This window comes from Ambystoma mexicanum, chromosome 14 (assembly GCF_040938575.1).
Source record: "Ambystoma mexicanum isolate Mex_15411 chromosome 14, UKY_AmexF1_1, whole genome shotgun sequence".
Taxonomy (NCBI): domain Eukaryota; kingdom Metazoa; phylum Chordata; class Amphibia; order Caudata; family Ambystomatidae; genus Ambystoma; species Ambystoma mexicanum.
In genome coordinates this window covers 89297235-89318141 of record NC_090940.1, presented here as the reverse complement: position 1 = coordinate 89318141, position 20907 = coordinate 89297235, and the positions used below count along the sequence as shown (strand labels likewise).

General features: G+C 48.1%; 1 protein-coding gene across 1 annotated transcript in view; it reads left to right on the top strand.

Annotated features, from left to right (window-relative positions):
• Positions 1–20907, top strand: part of AVEN (apoptosis and caspase activation inhibitor) — a 1172565-nt gene that overhangs the window by 804761 nt on the left and 346897 nt on the right. The gene's annotated exons all lie outside the window — the stretch shown is intronic.

Below are 20907 nucleotides of genomic sequence, written 5' to 3'. Positions count from 1 at the left end.
AGCCAAGGGAGAGCCAAACGCGGGAATGCCTGAGATCCAGGGATGGAGCTGGGCAGTTAGTTGGGTTGGGGTGTTGGGGTGTTTAAAATACATATATGAGCCTGGTGGGCGTTCTATTACAGGGAATCTGTTTGGTGTGAAGGGGAGGGCCGGGGGGGGAGGGGATGGGGAGCAATTGACAGACCATGGGTGATCTCAAAATATTAACCTGGAATATTAGAGGGCTCAACAGCTACCTGAAGCGAAATAAGGTTATGTTGTACTTGAGGCGACAGAAGATAGACATCGCCTTGTTGCAAGAGACACATCTCACGAAAGAGAGGTTGGAAGTGGTGAAGACGAAATGGAAAGGAATAGCGGTGGGCTCATCGTATTCTGCCTATGCAAGGGGAGTGCTTGTGTGGATAGCGCCGCATGTCCCATTTAAGATGATTGAAGAAACTGTAGATGCAGAAGGGAGGCTAGTCATAATCAAAGGGCTGTTAGAAAACAGAGAAGTATGTATAGTGAATACTTATGCCCCAAACCAAAATACGGCGGCATACTTTAAGACGTTGTGCACTAAGCTGAGTGCGGGGGTGGGGACTGCGGTGGTGTGGGGAGGGGACTTCAATTGTGTCTTGAACCCAAAAATAGATAGGTCGGACGGGGGGGCGGCTAAGCTCAGCCCAGCGGCCAAGGTGTTGCAGGGATTGCTAACAGACTTTGGCTTGGCTGATGTGTGGAGAGTGAAACACCCTGAGGGGAGACAGTATTCGCACTACTCGGCTCCGCATCAGCTATACACGAGACTTGATTATATCTTTGCCACCCCGGACGTGGTTACTGAGAGTACCCACGCAGAATATAAAGCTAGGGTTCTCTCGGATCACTCGCCCCTGGTCCTCCGGTGGCAGTATTGCCCCCCCAGGGCGCGAATACCAACATGGCGCCTCCGTGCGGAGGCGCTCAAAGACTTGGTTTTCAGGGAGGATCTGAGGGAGGAGATTATTGCTTACTTCGAAATGAACACTGGCAGCGTGCAGTCAGCGGGCACTCTATGGGAGGCTTTCAAAGTGGTGATGCGAGGGGTTGCCATTGCTAAGTCAAAAGGGTTGCTGGGTGGGGTCATGGCTGAACTACAAGAGGCAGAGACTGAACTAGAGAAGAAGCTGGAGGGAGAGGAGGCAGACACGAAAGAAATATCTAGACTACAGCGGAAGTGTGCGGAATGCTGGGACAGGCTCTGTAATCTAAACTACAAAAAATACATAGAAAGGCAACATGCGGGAGGAGATAAAACGGGCCGGCTCCTGGCGTGGCTATATAAGAGCGAAACCCCCAGATCCCCGATTAGAACTGTAACCGATGAGGAGGGTGAGACGGTGGATACTCAGGAGGGAGTAAACGGGGCATTTGCGAAATATTATACTGCCTTATATGTAGATGATGGGGATAGCAACCAAAATGAGATCGAGGAAGTATTGGAGGACATAGGTCTGCCCAAGGTGAGTGACGAGGAAAGGGAGGAACTTGATGCACCAATCACTCTTGAGGAACTGAAAGAGACGGTGAGGCAGTTACCTACTTGTAAAGCCCCGGGGGCAGATGGGTTCCCTTGCGAATTCTATAAAATATATCAGGAAGAGGTGCTTCCACCCATGCTAGACATGCTTAACGAGGCATTCGAAGTGGGACGGCTGCCGGAGTCGCTTAGAGAGGCGATTATTATACCGCTCCCCAAACCCAATAAACCGGGACATAGCTGTAGCTCTTATAGGCCTCTGTCGATGTTAAATCAGGACAGTAAGATCCTCACGGCGGTCTTGGCTAATAGAATGCGGAGAGTGATTGGGAAGTTGATTCACCCTGACCAAACAGGCTATGTCCCGAGTAGAAACATCACTCACAACCATAGACGACTCCACCGAGTGGTCGAATGGGGATGTGGACAAGATAGCGAAATGGCGATTGTGACGCTGGACGCGGTCAAGGCGTTCGATTCTGTGAAGTGGCCGTGGCTGCTGGCGGCCCTGCGGGAGTATGGCATGGGGCCGGGTTACATTAAATGGGCTAGAATGCTATATAGCGAACCGTTAGCTAGGGTCCGTACGGGGGCAGTGGTGTCTGAGAGATGGCAGCTAGGCAAAGGCACTAGACAGGGATGCCCGTGGTCCCCGATGTTATACATCCTGGCCCTGGAGCCCCTAGCGATATACCTCAGACAACAATATGAGCTGATTGGCATTGAGATAGGAGAGGAAAGGCATCTCATCTCCTTGTACGCGGATGATCTGTTGTTATATTTAATGTATCCGGAAGAGAATCTTCAATATGTCTTGGAGGTGATGGAGCGGTACGCCAGACTGTCTGGTATAGCAGTGAACCCCCAAAAATCTAGTCTATTCCCGCTGGGGAGGTACGTGGGAAAGCCTGTGGAAAGGCTACCTGTGTTGCAGATCCCGTGGGTGGTGGGCTCCTTCCGCTATTTGGGGATAGACGTATATCACTCCGTTGAGGAGGAACACAGGCTCAACACCGAAATTGCTATAGGAAAAATTGGAAAGTGTATGAGGTTTTGGGAAAGGTTGCCCCTTACGATGATGGGCAGGGGGGCTATGCTTAAAATGGTGGTCCTGCCCCGACTTTTACATTATTTCAACAATATCCCTTATATGATCCCTAGGGCGTTTTTTGCTAGACTACACAGCTTGTGCAGGGACTTTTTGTGGCATGGCACCCGACACAGAGTTGCATTATGGAAACTGCAGAACTTTTATGAGAAAGGCGGTATCAAACTGCCCAACTTCGAGGCTTATTATGTAGCGGCACAACTGCAGTACGTAGCCAGGTGGCTCTCTGATGAGGAAACCCCGGAACACAGATTGCTCGCGAGAGATTGTGCTCCTTTTTACTTGCGGGAAATAATTTGGGTGGCTAGCTCTGAGGTGAGGGGGCGCCCTAGGATGCTGTGGTTGGGATGGAGCATGTGGCGCCGAGCCTGCCGAATGATGAGGGACCCTTTCCCTTGTGTCCCGCAGGTGCCGCTGGTTGTACTGACGAAGGGAGATGGGCAATTGAGGGTAATCATTAGGACTTATTGGGAGTCGGTGGGACTAGCCACCTTGGGAGACATCTGGCAGGAAGGGGCTATCGTGGAGTTGGGGGAGCTAAGGATGATGTCGGGACTGCATAGTGGGCAGTATATAACTTACCACAAGATAGTACAGGAGATCCTGAGTAGGTGGCCCGAAGCCAGGTTGGCGGAGGAACCGAACACCACCGTTGAGGTGATATACGACACTGCAGAGGGGGGACATGAAGTGTCCAGGTTGTACGAGATGCTGATGATTGGTATCGGGAAGGACCTGAGACACTTGAGAACAGAATGCGAAACAGAGATGGGAGCCCCGATGGAGGATGGGATGTGGAAACGGGCTATGGGATATCATAAGAAGGTGTCGAGAAATGCTAGGTTCAAGCAACTACAGCTGTACATGACGCACAGGGCCTACATGACCCCTCGGAGAATATCAAGGTTTAGAAATGTTGGGCGCCAGGCTTGCCCTAAATGCGACGAGGAGGATGCAGACATGATACATATGTTCTGGGCATGCCCAGTAATTGGAGCCTATTGGGGGGAAGTGGCTCTGAAGCTAGCGGGAAAAGGGATCACACTAGCAATAGACTCGGCCTGGGCCTGCCTGTTGGGGGGGTATCCCAGAACGCGGAAGTACAGACATATTGAAAAATTAAAAGACCTAGCATACGTGCTGGCGAAACGCAGGATTGCCATGGGGTGGAAGAAGTGTCATGGGCCGCGAGTGGAGGTGTGGTGGAAAGACCTGCAAAAATGGGCTGAGGCAGAAACAATTGTGTGGCAAGAAGCCAGTGGCGCTGGGGGTGAAGAGGAAACGGGTTCTTTAATGGCATGGAAACTGCTGATAGCCGAAATGTTCGGAGCCGCAGTGGCCCCAGCAGGATCTGAAAGCAGTGAGACCCCGACACATGAAACAGATATCGAAAGCAAGGAATAAACAGGCTCATATGGGGGGAGGCGGGGGGGAGTGCAGTGTTTATGTTGTTTCTGGTTTTATGTTTATTTGCTGTTTAATGTATTGTTTGATCAAAATAATAAAATTATTTAAAAAAAAAAAATCTATTTGTGAAATAAAATCTTTTGGCCGAACCATTCCTTTAACTTTAGCCTGCGTCTCATCTAGACAGAGCTATGAATGTTAGCACGTGCCACACTTAGATGGAATTCTTAACCTTAACTTGCATCGCATCTAGACAGAACTATGAATGTTAGCATGCTCCACACTTAAATGATACTGTGCCCGATGACAAGTGCCACACTGGGATGGAATCGTGGTCACTGGCCTGCCTCACATCTAGATAGGATGTTGAAGCTTAGCAAGTGTCGCACTCAGATGGAATGGTGAATGATGGCAAACATCACACCTAGACATAATTGCAAGGACAGCAATGCCAACTAACCAATCCACTAACAATTTCATCCCTCTGCATACACCTCTCAAACTGTAACCAAACACAACCACAAGCTTAAATAAAGCAATCCACACAAACTTCACTACATTGCTACAACAAAACAAACCACATATAGACTTGCACAACAGCACACGACGACTACCGACCGTAAAACACCACAAGCCCAGCCAACGGACCCACCGGGCTGAGGCCGCCAACAGCACATCACGTCTCTCTTGCAATTTTCCAGTTTATTCCCACTAACTCACCCACCTCCTCCCTTTTTCAGAGCGCCAGGGTACCACTCCGGTGGTGATAGTGCGCGGTACAAATATCATTTAACATTAACACAACTAAGAGATGTAAAAAGCACTGCAGCGTGTGAGGGGAGTGGGCCTCCCTGGGGTCCTGATAGCCTTGCACTGGATCAGAACATGCCTGGGGTCCAGTGTGTTAATAACAGAGGTGCTTTTTTCTCTTTTTTCTATACATCTATACAAAGAGGGATGCCAATTCACCAAAATACCACAGGTAGCAAAACGGACCCCATCATAGCAAAGAAAGTGACATCGCACAGCCTTTAATAGTATTGGCAAGAGCAGTGATGTTACAGTATCCGAGCATTACACCAGAGCAGGAAATGACATCACTCATGTAGAAAACGACCTAAGTGCAAGGTTGATGAAGGAACCAAATGGTACTGAAGCAGAAATGACGCTTTATGGTAGGAAATAATCCTGTGTATAAATATGTGTCTTTGTAAATTGCTAGTTTTTTTTTTTTAACCGACAACCTTTTGAGGTTCCACTGTTGTTTTTGAAGGGGGTCCTGTTAGAGTTACTGAAACATGCTAAAATACGTGTGCAAGTGGGGGTTTGCACACTATTACTTTAAGCATAGACACAGTAAAAAGACGTCACTATTATTACAATAAGCATAGACACAGTAAAAGACATCTTTTTTAATGTCTGTGTTTATTATGATAGTGTGCAAACCCTAATTTATAAGCATGATAAGGTCATTACCACATATGTGGACCACATTTACATATTCTCTATTAAAGTCCTCATACCCAAATTTCTCTTGAATCCCTTTTAATGCTTAAAACATTTGCAAATTAGGTTTGCCTGCTATTACCTTAAGCAGGGACATAGTAAAAAGACTGTTTGATCACAGTGCAGAGAAATCATTTGCTCGGCCTATTCGTAATGTACCTTTGGGCAAACACTAAAGGTATGTTTTTATTCCCCTGCCCCATGCTCCTTGCTTTACCTCATCGTGCCTGCTCCTGGCATACGTCAGCTCCTACTTCATTCCCCCCGCCCCAAAGCTGGTAACGCTGCCTCCTCTCAAAAGGGATCCCTCCATCCATGGGTTTCAGTGGCAGCTGTGATTGGCCCATTCAATGCCACGGCTGGAAGGATTCCCACATCTGCGTCATTACAGAAGGCTCACGAGCTTGACCGTTGCTGTCTAAAGATGGCTTTGTATGTTACTAATAAGCAACCTCGGTCACTCCCAAAATGGACAAACACTGAACCCAAAGAACGGACCACACGACAGACCATAAGATATCATGGGAAATAGCCACAAAAGGAGGTCACCATAGACTGATCACATACTCGGACTGAGACGAAAGCCCTTAAATGACTCATCCACTCCCTCCCGGACGTACCATATCCAAACCCCCAGCAGATGCATTTAGATAGAAAGTTTGTGAGAGGAGTCCACTACACCAGCTCCAGCACCCAAGCAGGAGAATAGACACCCAACCCACATTAATCAATCCATCAGCATTAGAACACCTACAGAGCTCGCTAGAATAGAACGGCGAGGAGCAATTAGAACACTTACAGATCGCGTTAGAACAACACAGGGAGCGCCTCACACAAACCAAAACCCTGCCAGGTGTAACCCCTTTGCCCACCCTGATGAGATTGGGAGGATTGGCGAGCGCCACACTCGGACAGATTTCTGAATGTTAGCATGTTAAACTTCATACAACCCACTAACATAAAACACAGCATTCCTGCAGACTTATCTCACTCAAAAATCTCACGCAACCATCTCTCGCACAACAACCCGCACGCACTTCACAACACCACACAACATATAAGCAACACCAACAGCACACGAGGACTGACATCGATTCGATACTCACACCAAAGCTCAGCACCTGGTGTATACCGAGTTGAAGCTGCCAACAGAACACCACTCCTCTCACTATCCGACTCCCGCTTCACCTACTAACCCATCCCACCTTCTCATTTGCAGATCTGCCAGAGCGTCTGGGGCCAACTCTGTTGGTGACGTTGCGCAGTACAAATACCTTTTAACATTTTAACATTGAACTAATCCTGCATTCAGGTGAGTGTAGCCCAGAAATGCCGGAGGCACACCCAGCATGGCCATCATTGGACGGGGGCAGAGCCTGGCCAGACAAGGGGGCCTATGCAGGCCATTCAAGTAGGGCAAGTCTCCTTGAAAAACTGGAAAATATTTGCAAACAAAACTGAATAACCTAAAATGTACCATAAACGAAATGATGGTGTGGGTTTGTTTACTGTGCATTTGGAGGCGAGAGTTTGAATAATTGTCACACTCGCAATTTCTGTGTTCAGTGCTGTCTGCTGTCACTTATGGCTCACAGAATACACCAACGTTCTGAGACGGTTCAGGGTTTTTTATTTGCTTTCCAAAGGACGCTATGGCCTTCTCCCACACTCGTGTAGCAAACAGCCTCCTCCCTAACCCAGGCACCACTCACCCCAGATTTGTAGATATCACATATTGGGCCCTAATATCCAAGTTTGATCTTATGCAGGATATGAGGACCTAAAGGTGGGATGCCTTTTCTGTCTAAACTCCCTGAGGGACTTTCTAAGACTGTCTCTAGCCAGTTTTTGGAGTTCTTTAGGGGCGGGGTATTGTGCCTTGCAGATACTCTGCTTATATTGTTTTTCATTCTACCATACTCCCACTCTTACTCTCCTTCTCCTCCTCCAACTCCACCTGCCACTGTTCCATTTCCCTTTCTTCTCTGTCCCTCCATGTCTTTAGTTCCTTCTAGGCCTCGCCTCCACCCTTCGATGATTTAAATCCACCCACAACGTTACCACTTCCTCCTCCACTCTACTAATCCCCCTCCTCCACACTACAGTTACCCCTCCTCTGCACTACTGCCCCTCCCTCTACAGTACAGCTGCTTCCTCCACACTTGCACTCCCTCCTCCAGTGTACTGGCCTTGTCACTGTGAGAAATGCGGCCATCATCATGGGGAGTGTGCACTTGCCTGGGTGTTTTACACATTTTTTGTAAGAAATGGAATGATGGGAGATCAACCTTGGAAAATGTAGGTGGGGGGCTAATCCGCATACATTTTCCTATGCTCGCCGCACAACAAACACATAGTCAAGTGTACTCTGGGGGAACATAGCCTAGAGGTGCAGTACTCCCTGTCACATTTAGCTGGAATGTGACAACTGTACATGAAAATATCTCATGAAGGGGGGAGGGCAACAACTTCCTCCTGCCATGGCCAGCCTAATTAAATATCAAAGGCTCCATGGATCCACCCTGCCCATTGTAGTTCTGTGTGGTGGTGATGCATACTGATGAGTGTTTAATTGAAGCAGGCCGGCGAAGAGGCCTGGTCACAGAACTAACTTGGGGCAGGAAACCTAAGCACCTTTTTGTTACACAATGTGTCAGCTTGAAGCTAGCTCCCACCCCTCTGTATGAAGGGCAGTGAATGGCATGTCTGGGACAACTGTTTACAGTAGGCAACCCCTGCAAGGGTACCCCCTTTCAGAGGGAAGAAGTATGTAATTTGATGGAGACCGAAAGTCTGTTCTCACCACAAATTTCTAGGGAGACCTGCGCTTGGATCAGGAGCCACAAAGAGCTCAATTAACCAGAGAGACCCTTTGATCCACAAAGGACCGGAAGATGGGTGGGACTTAGTAGTACATGTTGTCACCCCTTACCTTTCCTGTTGGAAAGACCTCACACATAACAGAAGATTGTTGGTGGGGACCCAGGATTGGTTCATTAAGTAAGGCTTAGCCTGCACCAATCACTGGGGCCCATTTGGCTTTAAAAGAGGGTTGAGCCCCTCTTTTAGCAGATCATTCGACGACTTCGAAAGGAGTAAGAAGGAGGACTAATTTGTACCCTAGCTGAAGGTACAGTCTGCCTTACAGCTTCCAGCATTAAAGGAAGGTCAGGATTTCCAAGCAGGAAGCAAGATCCCTCCCCAAAACATCTGCCAGGGAACAGAGGGAGATACTGACCCCAGAGGACCCGTACAGCAACTCCTTAACCGGTACCCAGCCAGCACACAGCGTGCCCTGCTAAATTCTGGCAGCAAGCTTCCTAGGTGGGGAGTGCCAGAGAGTCCCTGACAAAAGGACAAGGACATTGCCTGCAAACACACTCCTCAGCTTTGGACCGTCCACCTTTAAAGGACAACACATGCCCAGCGAAGAAGCTAGACGGAGTGCCACAACAAGCATCAAGCAGCATCCGTCTTTTAAGGACATTTTCGAGGAAGTCGAGCCCTTGAACTGCGACTGGCTGAACCACTGACTGTTGCCACGCTGCAGTCACTAAAGCCGTCCGAGACGCCTCTACCAGCATTCCAGATCTGCCAACCAGCCCAGAGACAATGATTCTTGAACCTGAGCCACCGTGTATGCCAGCCTCTAGCCGTCTGTCCAGCCTCACTTGCCGAACTGCATGCCGCCTGAAACCCGCAGCTGTCTCCCGTCTTGAACTCTGTTGCAGGAGCTGCAAAGCGTCCTGGAACTGACTTGACGCTGTTGAGCATTAAGATCATCTCAAGCACGAGGTACATTGTGGTCCTGTCCCACTCGTCCTTCTCCAAAGGGCCCTAGTGACATTTACGACCCCTTGCTCCCTTGGTGCTGAAAGCAAATAACCTTGCACAGTTAAGACTGATTGCTTTACCGACTACCCTCCTGTCAGTATCCACAGTGCTTCCCTTTCCTTTGTGAAACTGTCTGTCCTCTGTGTTCTTTTACAGGGTGGGTTGCATTTTGTAGTGTGCTAGAACGGTCTGTTGTAGTAATAATAATAATAAAGTAGATATTTGTATACAACCTTGACTGGACAGTCCCTTTTATAATTGGGTAATCATTATATTTTCGCTGTGTTGCAACTAACCAACTATCCACGACCTTGCAGCGATAAGCCTGCCGTTCCGTCCACGTTACCAACATTTTACAAGGAGGTCTTATAATTTACTTGTATTCCAATCTGTTCGTATCCCTTCGGGTGTACTGGAGGTGTGGGGCAGATTGATGGTTTAGAATCTGATATTCATCCCTGGACCACTGGTGCCCCGGAAGTTGATTTGTTACAGTCACATCACACTGTGTGATGCTGACTGCCTGCATTTGTACTCACTGCAATATGAACAAGCCTTGCCTATGTGCTGTGCCTCCGGGTCTTTTTGGCTCCACTTGTGATTCCTTTATACACATCATGGGCTGCTTTCAAAGACCCTGCTGTTATTGGAAGGCCCACACTATTATTGTGAATCATTTTCAGGGGTGAGCATGTGTGAGACCCCAGTATTGGAAGTGGAAAGTGTCCTTTGGAGAGTGCCTGATTCTTTATAAGCTGTGCAGCAGGTGGAAGGGGGCAGTGTGCAGGCCAGGCCGGCTTCTGGGCCATGGGGGTCTCAGAGAGATGTCTGCTTTCATTCCCTGACACTGCCCAGGGGTAGCAAGGGCGGGGCCAGAGGTACCAAGGGGTGGGGGCGGTTGGGATTGCAGATGCTGCTCCTGGCAACCACCCAATGGTGTTCCACTTATAAAGATGGGTAAGGGGACTACTCTTAGTGCTAGCTGGCATTTTCTTTACGGATTTGGCACTTTACCAGTCAGGATTGGCTCACAAAGTCCTGCCAGACGTGTGTGGACAAAGGCCTATCGGGAAAAATAATCGCCTATTCCCCTGCCAAACCTTGGCGATTCCCATTAATATATGATATGATATTTATAAAGCGCTTAACACCCTGAGGATTCTAAGCGCGGACCCGGGGATCGACCCTGTGGTGCTCCGTGTCGTCTTGCTTCCAAGGCGAGCACGTTGCCCCTGAGGTATACTCCCGAGACATTGTTCTTTTAAATAGACCGTTACAATCATGTTCGCTTTAGAAAGCCCAGTGGGTTTATTAAGGCTAGTGCAGGCGCTCTGCCTGAACAATGCAATGTTTTTACTCTGTCTCGCTCAATGTTAAACAGAACACGTGTTCTTCAGCGTAGAGTGTTATACTGAACAGGCCGCAGGGCACTACGCCAGGATAATTGACTGCCGAGTCGAAGGTAAAGATCATTGTTCCCGTGTTATTGCCCTATAGAATGTTCATGAATGTTGTTAGGGCATGTTTGGCTGGTACAGCGAACGGACACTGATGCCTTTGCGAATACCCTAGAGCGATCCTTGTTTTGCCCAGTGGCCTGGCGGTGAACCCTTATTTTGCAGCAGGGGTTTCAAACTCAATCAGGCCGGGGGGCGTGGTGGATTCCGGGCTGGGGAGGGAGGGCTGGTTTGGTTTTGAAAGCACTTCCGGTGGGCCCAGCCTTCAATCTAGCAACAATAAAAGCATAATAATACAGTGTGGCCAATGGCCATTCGTGCATTTGAGGTGAGCCAGCTTTCATCGAGGAGAGCCCTCTCCCCGGGAAGTCAGACGCGATGGGACAAATGGCTGCCTTTCACAACCAGCAAGTCCAGCAAAACTGGCAAAAGAGCAGGAGGGGTTAAGCTCATTTCTCTAGGAGCACACACTACTCGAGATACAGGACACAGGAGCATATTAGTTTACACCAAGCCTCAGGCCTGATAAGGTGACCCCTACCCTAGCGCATTGACTACAATCCTAGCGCCGCTGGAAAATATGGAAGGGGCTGGGGGAGCTGCTGTCTGGAAGTGTGTGGCGTGAGCTCTCGTGAAATGTGCTTCTACGGCGCGGTGACTCTGCCAAGGGCGCTAATGTAATACCCATCGGAGATGCACCCTTGCTGCAGACACTGGGCGGGTGTTATGCATGCGGCACCACTGCAGTGGCGCCAATGTAATACCCATCGGAGATGCGCCCTTGCTGCAGACACTGGACGGGTGTCATGCATGCGGCACCACTGCAGTGGCGCCAATGTAATACCCATCGGAGACGCGCCCTTGCTGCAGACACTGGACGGGTGTCATGCATGCGGCACCACTGCAGTGGCGCCAGTGTAATATCCATCGGAGACGCGCCCTTGCTGCAGACACTGGACGGGTGTCATGCATGCGGCACCACTGCAGTGACGCCAATGTAATATCCATCGGAGACGCGCCCTTGCTGCAGACACTGGACGGGTGTCATGGATGCGGCACCACTGCAGTGACGCCAATGTAATATCCATCGGAGACGCGCCCTTGCTGCAGACACCGGACGGGTTTCATGCATGCGGCACCACTGCAGTGCGCCAATGTAATATCCATCGGAGACGCGCCCTTGCTGCAGACACTGGACGGGTGTCATGCATGCGGCACCACTGCAGTGGCGCCAATGTAATATCCATCGGAGACGCGCACTTGCTGCAGACACTGGACGGGTGTCATGCATGCGGCACCACTGCAGTGGTGCCAATGTAATATCCATCGGAGACGCGCCCTTGCTGCAGACACTGGACGGGTGTCATGCATGCGGCACCACTGCAGTGGCGCCAATGTAATATCCATCGGAGACGCGCCCTTGCTGCAGACACTGGGCGGGTGTCATGCATGCGGCACCACTGCAGTGGCGCCAATGTAATACCCATCGGAGACGCGCCCTTGCTGCAGACACTGGGCGGGTGTCATGCATGCGGCACCACTGCAGTGGCGCCAATGTAATATCCATCGGAGACGCGCCCTTGCTGCAGACACTGGACGGGTGTCATGCATGCGGCACCACTGCAGTGGCGCTAATGTAATACCCATCGGAGACGCGCCCTTGCTGCAGACACTGGGCGGGTGTCATGCATGCGGCACCACTGCAGTGGCGCTAATGTAATACCCATCGGAGCAGCGCCCTTGCTGCAGACACTGGGCGGGTGTCATGCATGCGGCACCACTGCAGTGCGTCAATGTAATATCCATCGGAGACGCGCCCTTGCTGCAGACACTGGGCGGGTGTCATGCATGCGGCACCACTGCAGTGCGCCAATGTAATATCCATCGGAGACGCGCCCTTGCTGTAGACACTGGAAGGGTGTCATGCATGCGGCACCACTGCAGTGGCGCCAATGTAATACCCATCGGAGACGCGCCCTTGCTGCAGACACTGGACGGGTGTCATGCATGCGGCACCACTGCAGTGGCGCCAATGTAATATCCATCGGAGACACGCCCTTGCTGCAGACACTGGACGGGTGTCATGCATGCGGCACCACTGCAGTGGCGCCAATGTAATATCCATCGGAGACGCGCCCTTGCTGCAGACACTGGACGGGTGTCATGCATGCGGCACCACTGCAGTGGTGCCAATGTAATATCTATCGGAGACGCGCCCTTGCTGCAGACACTGGACTGGTGTCATGCATGCGGCACCACTGCAGTGGTGTGCGCCAAGCAGTCGCGGTACTTCCAGGGCACTTCTGTGTGCTGCGTTCTTGCAGAGTGGCTTCCGAGACAAATACCTCTCGGCTCTGGCTTAATACAAAGTAGATTTTGGGGGCTGGTGGTTATTTCAAATGTGTATGTTTTTTGTTAGTGGGATGTGTAAAGTTCTTTCGAACTATATCGCATTCCAAAAGTCGATGTTTCATGGATTATTTATTTATTTGCTTGGCTGCCTTGTTGCTCGTCACTCATTGGTTATCTTGCTTTAGGGTCCCATCCTTTTAGGGTGTGTTGGTTTCATTCCGGGGCGGCCCCTGCAGCATCTTCCTCTCTGAAGCCACTGCAGCAGGGCAGCCTTTTCTTATGTCTCTATGCAGTGTGCACTGCCCATGCAGAGGGCCGAAGGCAAAGGGCCCCTAGGGCCTGACCTGACCTGCGACCCTTGTCTTTGACACCCCCGGTTTCCAGGTAGGAGGATGGTGTGCCCTCATAAAGAGCCCCTTAATGGGAGATGTTCACCAGAAGCTATTTACTTTACTTCATTTCATTTGTATAGCGCATCCATAGACCCTAGGGCGTGAGGGCGCTACAAGACATAGACAACAAATAACATAGATCATAAGAAATACATGGGTGGGTGCTAAAAAGAGAAATTACAAACTATGAATACATTAATTAAAAAGGTGAGTCTTCAACCTTTTCTTAAAAATCTCAAGTGACTCAATGCATCTCATATCCAGAGGGATAGCATTCCAGACCTTATTCCCAATAGAGAAAAAAAGCTCAGTTGGCCACTTTAACAGTTTGACATTTCAGCACAAGTAGCAAATGCTGGTTATTAGATCTAGTTCTCGCAATAAGGAGCTGTTGTAGGTATTCAGGCATGTTGCCAAGTCAGCATTTTTGTACTAACGTCAGAGTCCTGAACAAAATTCTGGACTCTACGGGCAACCAGTGGAGAGCACGTCTTGCAGTCCTGACATGGTCTCTGCGTTTAAGTTTCATGACAGTTCTGACCGCCCCATTTTGGCACACTTGCAATTTATTGCAGTCAGACTTATTTAGTCCCATTAAGAGAATTGAGCAATAGTCAATTTTTTATCCTATTATCGCTCTTGCAATGGTCTCTGCATTATCTTGAGATTTAAGGGGCCTAAATGCACTAAAAGTTTAATATAATAGGCACATGATGACACCAGACTGCTGCCATGTTGCTTCATAGTCAGTCGTTGGTCAAAGGTCACCCCCAATGTTTTCACCTTTTTCAATGGCGTGATAGTTTCTTTTCCCAGCTGAAAGCTATCATACCGTGGCCCGAGTTTGTTTAGTGCATGTGAGTATCCTATAACGAGCAGCTCAGTCTTCGATTTGTTCAGGGGAAACTTGTTATGAACCATCCATGTTTCAATTATGGCAAACACTTTTTTAATGGCAAGTTCGTCTAAGCTATGTGAGCCAGACAGCGGGATGACACATTGAGTGTCATCCGCGTAGTTAGTGAATATTATGTTCTCATGGTCCAGCATTGCAAAAAGTGGGGTTGTGAAAATATTGTAAAAGCATGGGGAAGTGCAGGCTCCCTGGGGTACCCCGCAGGTGATCGTAATGGATTTGGATTCTGCCGTGCTGCAAAAGACCTTGCTATCAAGGTTGTTAAGAAATGATGAGACCCATTTACATGCAAGGGGGGAAAAGTTTGCGACTTCGTGCAACCTGGTGGCCATGATATCCTGATCCACCAGGTCAAAGGCTGCAGAGAGATCAAGTAACATAAGTAATGAGGCCTTATTACGATCCATGCGTGACATTAGCTTAGACTTGAGTTCCAAAAGCGCGGTCTCAGTTCCAAAGCCAACCCGGAACCCAGACTGGTGGTCATTTAAAACGGGATATTTCTTTAGGTGATCTGCAATTTGTATGTAGGCCACACAATCAAGAATTCTAAGAAGAAACGCTGTATTAGTGATAGGCCGATAGTTATTTGGAACATCGACTGAGAGGCTAGGTTTTTTTAAGTTGGGCATAACACAGGCCCTCTTAAGATCCTGTGGAACCGTGCCAGAGATTATGGAGGCATTAACAAATTTACAGATAGAGGTGATTAAGGAGGGGGCCCATGTTTTGATAAACATGGTGGTGTAGATGTCATTCTTACATTTAGTTACATTCTTACTATTGCAGTCAGATCCTGATTGCACCCCATCACACACAGCCACGGACAGTACCCAGCATTCTAATTGGTCAGTTAGTGCAGTGCATGATCTAATGTTTGTTATATGCATGTTTCGGGCATACAGCTGGTGGGGAGGGGCACATAAAGGCAAATATATTGGTCCTTCGTTGAAGGCTTTAATACAGTCATGTACTAGCCTAATCTTTGGAAGCTGTCTATGATATGTTAAAGGTTATTCAACCACCGACTGCAGCCACCTGCGTAGTCTCTTGGCGCACTGGCGGATCTGTAATGCAAGGAGGGCGGCTGGGTATGTTGGTGGCACCGAGCAGGAAAAGGGCAAGAGAGCGGCGATGTACTGTTGGCAGCTTCAGTTCATAGAAACCGGTCACTGAGCGTAGGTGTGTTTTTCGGTTGTAGCCGCCATGTGGTGTTGGGTGAGATTATGCCTCGTGCCATCAAAAGGATGCCACTTGCCAATTCTGGTATGCACGCCGGAGTGCCAATGCCTTGCCAGCCTCCCTTTGCTAGAGCAGAGCCTTCGGCTCCCAACTGCCTCTCAGTAGGCAAGGACATTAGAAACCGGGACAGCGTTCGCAGTGACCTTTCGTAGCTGGAAGCTGCTCGGACAGAACGATTTGCCTAATAAAAGTACTCATTTTTGGGATCTGTGATAGAGCAGCGATGGCTGAAAAGAGAGATCTGTGCACCGTAGGCTTAACACAATCTCTGCGATAAGGAGCCGATAAGGAAAGAATTGAAATCAATAAGCAATTGCTTCGGCATTAATGTCCTGCAGGTTTCTGCAAGTGATTACAAAGAGAGCAAGAAGACCTTTTCCTTTTTACATTTTTTCCTTTTTAACTTGTTGTGGGAGCGGAAGGCATTGATGGCAAAGGGATGTTGAACTACAGGGATTCTATCCTTCCTTGCCACGGTTATGTATTTATTGTGCATTTGTAAGGCGCTTATACAAGTAAATTGTGTTTCAAAGTGCCCATTATTAGTGCGTCCCGCCTGTCCATTTGCCAGCGGAGTATTTATTTATTTATTGTGTGTTACAGTACAAATTTGAACTTTTCACACATTCTCACAAATATTGATTTAACAAATTCATAAAAACGTGCATACATTTTTTTCCACCAAGTAACATAAATAACTAAGATTCATCAACATTAAATCTACAATCCATCATTACAGTCTAATAACATATAAGAGCATACATAGCCCAGAAAACTTTAAAATTCAGTGAATCCTACATTTAAAAACTTTAAAAGCCTCATTGACAGAGAAATTTCATTGGTGTTTAATATTCGAATCCACAAACCCTGTTCCGTAGGTCTGTTAGTCAATTCAATAACATTTCCCCTTGATGCACACACACACACACACACACAGCGGGACATTGCACACACAAAGGGGATATAGTCTCTACCTCCCGAGCACTGTGCCCACAAAGACTCTGATTGCTAGGTACCTTTCTCTGCCTACCCAAAACTTCCTCAATTGGCAATAAGTTTAACTTTATTCTCAAAATGTGAGTCCTAAATAACATTGACGTATCCTTTTTCAAGTAGGGAACAACATTATAGTGATTCTTAATAGTCCCAACAAAGTGGTCACCAAAGCACTGGTAGTTTATCAAGTTCTTTCTTAAACGAATCCACACATATCTAAACAGTTTCTGCTTCACCAAATGTGGAGTCACAATAAGGTCTTGAGTTGAAGCCTCTATTTTTGACATTAGTTGCAGACAATCTGCCCCCCCATTCCGTCAGAACCGTACACAGACCTTTGTGCCAAGCTCTGCTTAGTCTCTCATAAATAGAAGGAACTTGAGGGGACAAAATACTTAACAAACGTTGCAACTTTCCCCAGTCAATTAAAGTCCGAATAGGAAGCTGCCCTAATTCATACAATATCCCTACGGATGTAGGGAGACGAAGCCCCTCCCCCCAAAGTTTGGCCTCCAGTTTTGACCGGTCAATTTCATCATCCCTTGTTTGTGCCCCAAAAATAAATGTTGGCACAATTTGCTGAGTATTTATCAAATGAGAAACCACTTGGTCTGCGTCGAAGGGGATAAGAATGTTGAAAAATATCTCGGGATCACCCACCAGCATTAGAAAGTGAAAACGGACAAAAGAGAATTGTCTTGAACAAATGAGAAGTCAAGTTATTACTTGAGTGTATCTTGGAAAGGTATTGGTTGTTTTTTTAGCTGATTGAATTGGGTCAGTTTCCAGTGCCTGATGGTGCGAGCCTTTCGTTCACGGACTCTGATATCCTATGGGGATATTTGGCCTAATTTGGATGAAATGTGTTTTGTAGTACTGGCGTTCAGACACCACTTGCAGAGAACAACGCTTTTTTATAAAAATGATAAACTTTCACAATTTAAATGCTCCAGGTTCTTCGGGATCATTTGTTCTGTTAAACCGCTTTTGCAAAACTCAATTCTTCCTCTTGGGAACAGGTCTTATTTGCCCGAAGAGCAACACTGGAGTCTGTGATTTAGGCATGCAAGAACCGCCTCTCTTTTATTGCCTAAGAATATATCATCTTAGGAAATTGACGTGGATGCTGCATAAGCGATGAGATGCCCGGGCATTGACACGAAGTAGGAAATCTAAGCCAGACGTGGTAAGTACTTTGTTCCAAGACATTGGGACTTATTAAAAGTTCTGAATGCGGTACAAACCTGGTGTTAATTCCGTTACTGCCACTTTGACGGCAATGGAATGACTGAAAATGTTACGGCACTGCCAGGCGATGAGATTTCCAATAAAGTGGAGGGGTTGTCCCCTGCAGAGTCATGGATGTAACTCTTCCACTAAAATGCCCAAAGCTAGAGGAATTCCCACAGGAGGAATATCGGCCATGCTAATACCTCCATACACCGCGTTGTCCCATGCACTCCATGAACAGAAGCCAACACCGCCATTGCTACACTCGGAATCTCTATTCCCCTGCGGTGTCCCATTGACTCCATTAATGGAAGCCAACACCACCATTGCTACACTCGGAATCTCCATACCCCTGCAGTGTCATGGACTCCATGAACGGAAGCCAACACCGCCATTGCTACACTCGGAATCTCTATTCCCCTGCGGTGTCCCATTGACTCCATGAATGGAAGCCAACACCACCATTGCTACACTCGGAATCTCCATACCCCTGCAGTGTCATGGACTCCATGAACAGAAGCCAACACCGCCATTGCTACACTCGGAATCTCTATTCCCCTGCGGTGTCCCATTGACTCCATGAATGGAAGCCAACACCACCATTGCTACACTCGGAATCTCCATACCCCTGCAGTGTCATGGACTCCATGAACGGAAGCTAAAACCGCCATTACAACACTCGGAATCTGGGTGCAACTGCACCAGAACAAGTGGTGGTAACTCTAATGCGGTTTGGCGATAATACGAAAGGAGTTACCGCCAAACTCTAGACGAGTCCCATTGGGTGCAACCTTTAATACACAAAGGAGGTAAGGGGAAAATAATAATTCTATACTGCTACACCAATAGCAAACCCCAGAATAGGTGATACCTATAAATTTAACACGAAAAGTACTGGTTAGCAGTGTTGGGCCACAGGTGGGGACACTCCATACTCTCTACTGCGCCAGGGGGGAAAAGGTACACAACATGCTTAAAGCTATGGGCTGTGTGAAAAAAACACTATCCAGTTCAGGAAAATTCAACCGACCACTCGATCACACGAGAAATAGAAAAATATATATGAAATTTTATTGTAACAAATCAATTAAAATTACAGGTCATAACAAAAAATTCAAATTCAACATACTGTCTCCTGTTGGTTTAACAGACAATTAACAGGCAAAAAAAAAGAAAAAGCACAAGGGAAAAAATCAAATTTAAGAAGGTTTACGAGCTAGACTAAGCAATTAATCAAGCTAGATGGTCAACCATGAGTTATTTTAAAAGTTGACCGGAAGTTTGCTAAAATCTCAACTGACCATTCAATACCATAGCACTCCATTCCCATTCAGCCCGACGGCATGTTTCATTCCTCACGCACCACTGACACACTCAAATCAAGGGAAATTCTTCAGGGGCGCTAATTTGCCTGTAAGCAATTCGCAATAGGTTATGACAAGGATAGAAGACTTCAATAACCTTCAATTTCAAAAGCCAATCAAATGAATCGGGGGATGGCTCTTCCCAATAAATAGCAGCAGTCAGCTTTTTCCTGCTGCTGCAATTCTTATTACTTTGTCAGGTAAAGAGAAAAGGGTTCACACCAGCGACTGCCTCTATAGCGAGAGGCCTTAAAGATGGAAACCGATATAAAGGCTTCCAGACGTTGTCAGCATGTGCACAAAATGCACCGTGAAGGCGTCTATAAATTGTATTGGTTCTGTCCCTGACTGTATATAGAAGACTCAGTGCCACCACTGCAAACGCCTTCGACCGCTACCCGCGACCCATCACTGCGAAGACCCTGTGAAACCAGCCCTACTGTGACAAGTCCACACAGACCAAGAAGAATACAAACCCACGACTACACACTCAACCCGAGAGGATGGAGAATCTCGACCCACGGCTACACACTCAACCCGAGAGGATGGAGAATCCCACCCCACGACTACACACTCAACCCGAGAAGATGGAGAATCCCAACCCGCAGCTACCTACTCAACCCGAGAGGATGGAGAATCCTAACCCACGACTACATACTCAACCCGAGAGGATGGAGAATCCCATCCCACGACTACTCACTCAACCCGAGAAGATGGAGAATCCCGACCCACGGCTACACACTCAACCCGAGAGGATGGAGAATCCCATCCCACGACTACTCACTCAACCCGAGAGGATGGAGAATCCCACCCCACGACTACTCACTCAACCCGAGAGGATGGAGAATCCCGACCCACGACTACTCACTCAACCCGAGAAGATGGAGAATCCCGACCCACGGCTACACACTCAACCCGAGAGGATGGAGAATCCCAACCCACGGCTACACACTCAACCCGAGAGGATGGAGAATCCCAACCCGCGGCTACACACTCAACCCGAGAGGATGGAGAATCTCGACCCACGGCTACACACTCAACCCTAGAAGATGGAGAATCCCACCCCACGACTACACACTCAACCCGAGAAGATGGAGAATCCCACCCCACGACTACATACTCAACCCGAGAGGATGGAGAATCCCACCCCGCGGCTACACACTCAACCCGAGAAGATGGAGAATCCCGACCCACGGCTACACACTCAACCCGAGAAGATGGAGAATCCCACCCCACGACTACATACTCAACCCGAGAGGATGGAGAATCCCACCCCGCGGCTACACACTCAACCCGAGAGGATGCAGTAATGAGGCCCAAGCCTCGGTATCCAAAAATCACTGCTGATGGATAAAAATGTATCAGCAAGAAGAACAAGCGCCCTGACTGTATACGTGCCGCACCACTGTTTCATATTCCGAATTGTGGCGCTGTATTGTGAGATGATCTAAGACCCTGTGTACAGCAAAGGAACATCGTGTGCCTCGAAACGAACTTTTTGGAACATGTGCAAATAAAAATGCTAATCGCTGAATATTCTCAAAACATTTGATGTCAAATAAATGTACTTTACCAAATTTACAATCTTGCGGTTTAATT